Raw genomic sequence first — 2,243 nt, 5'->3', positions numbered from 1 at the left:
CGGGATCGGGCAGTGTTTCGTTCTGCTGTGCATGGGGTTGCTATGAGTCGGAAATGACTCGACGGCATTTAACAACAACAACAAACCTATAACAGAAAAACCATAAGTGTGTGGCTTAAAAAAACAGAAATGTATTTTCTTATAGTTTAGAATGCTTTAAATCTAAATCCAGGGCACCAGCTCTAGGGGAAAGTTTTCTCTCTCTCTGTTCTGGAGGGAAATCCTTGTCTCAGCTTCTCTAGTCAGCCATCCTTACAGTTCCTGTGGTTGTAGACTGGTCTACTTCCATCATCTTCAGACAGAGTTGGTCTTCCCCCTGTGCCTGCTTCCTTCTGTTTCTAATCTACTCTTTTGTATCTCAAAAGTGATTTGTTTAAAACTTACCCTACACTGGTTTTCGCCTCATTAGCATAACAAAGAACAGTTTTCTTAACTGTTCCTGAATGTGATTACATCCACAGGTCTAGAAGTTAGAATTTACAGCCCATATATTTGGGAGGCACAGTTCAATTCAGTACATGTACCTGTAATTTTACTGGATATTGAGAAGTTATTGTCTTCTTCTGGTGATAAGTCCATCCAATAAATTTTCATTCAGATATTGTATTTTTAGCTGAAGAATTTTAATTCTTCTTTTAAAAAAAAAAATAGTTTCTAGTTCTTTGTTGGTATGAATCAGAATTAACTCGAAGGCAATTTTTGTTTTTGGGTTAATTATCTGTTGAGAATCTCCAACAGTTTTCTCATATGTTCATCTTGTCCTTTAGTCATGAACATATGTATAATAGCTGTTTCTTTAAGTCCTTATCAACTAATTCTAAAATCTGTGCCATCTCTGCATCTCTTTCTATTGACTTTTCCCCCTGATTTTCCTATGTGCATGTCTAATATTTTTCATTATATTATGATTACTATGTTTTGTGAATATGAATTACATTTTCTTTTAAGATTGTTGCTTTTTGTCCTTGAAGGAAGTTAATTTATTGATAGCTTAGCTTTGTCCTTTTTAAAATTTTTTCAAAGACTTTTTATTGTGATTTTGGTTAAGGTTTAAAGAACAGATCGGTTTTCCATTCAACAATTCATACACATTTTATTTTGTGACATTAATTCAATCCCTACAATATAACAGTCCTCTCCCCACTTCCTCCCTGTGTTTTCCATTTCCATTTATCCCTCTTTTTTTTTTTTTTTTTATCCCTTCCTGCCTTCTTAGTTTTCTTTCTACACAAATACTATACTGCTATTTTGATCTTGTATAGTTAATTGTTCTAAGGAGTGGTGAACCTCCTTGGTGTTATTGTTCACCTTAGTAGTTTATGTATTATTTGGTTGAAAGTTGAGCCATGGGGTTGAGTTCAGTTCCAGGCTTGAAGGGTAACTAAAGGCCATGGTCTTGGAGGTTCCACCAGTCTCTATCAGACCAGTAAGCCTGGTCTTACTTATAATTTTGAGTCTTGTTCCACATTTTCCTCACATTCCTTCAAGGACCTTCTCTTATGATCTCTTTCAGAGCAAACGGCAGCAGTTGCTGGACACCATCTAGTTCTAGTCTCAGGGTTGTAGAGTCTGATGTTTGTGTGGTTCCTTTGGACTAATTGTTTCTCTGTGTTTTTATTTTCTTCCTTCTTTTTTGCTTCATACAGTGAGAGACCTTATGCCACTTAGATGGCTATTCATGAAGTTTTAAGACCTCAGTTCCTACTCACCAAAGTAGGATGTAGAACATATTCTTTGTGGAGTATGATATGCCAGTTGAGCCTCCAAGCTCAGTAACTCATACTTTCAAGGTGTTTGGTTATGGCTAAGAATTTTTGCCCTTTTGAAGTTTGGTTTTGGGCTTTATTAGTCCATGTCTAGATTATTCTTCCTTTGGGGTTAGTTTTACTTCCAAGGTGTGGCATTTCTGAGTTCTCAGCTAAGTGTTCTGGGTATTAGCAAGGTTTCTCCCCTCTTAATGAAAGCTTCAGTGTCTCATAGCACTATGGAATGTCTAGGATCTCCAACTCACAGGTCCCAGTAAGTTATATCTACAAGACTTGATGGTGTTTTGTACTGTGCATGTGCAATTCAGTATTTGACCAAAGGCTCACAGAACCTTATGCAGATTTCTATTCTTAGTTCCTTTCTTTCTGGTACCATGCTCCATACATTCTAATAATCTCATTAGACCTAAACATTGATCTCTGTTCAGTGGGATTATTTTTCTCTGTTTAACCTTTATTTTCCTGTACCTTCTGGAA

General features: G+C 36.4%; 1 protein-coding gene across 1 annotated transcript in view; it reads left to right on the top strand.

Annotated features, from left to right (window-relative positions):
* Window positions 1–2,243, top strand: part of CCDC7 (coiled-coil domain containing 7) — a 370,614-nt gene that overhangs the window by 269,648 nt on the left and 98,723 nt on the right. The gene's annotated exons all lie outside the window — the stretch shown is intronic.

The sequence above is a fragment of the Orycteropus afer genome, unplaced genomic scaffold, assembly GCF_000298275.1.
Source record: "Orycteropus afer afer isolate SDZICR_OR568_19922 unplaced genomic scaffold, OryAfe1.0 scaffold00090, whole genome shotgun sequence".
Classification (NCBI taxonomy): Eukaryota; Metazoa; Chordata; class Mammalia; order Tubulidentata; family Orycteropodidae; genus Orycteropus; species Orycteropus afer.
The sequence above is the reverse complement of the archived record's forward strand: the minus strand, read 5'-3'. Positions and strand labels throughout refer to the sequence as shown.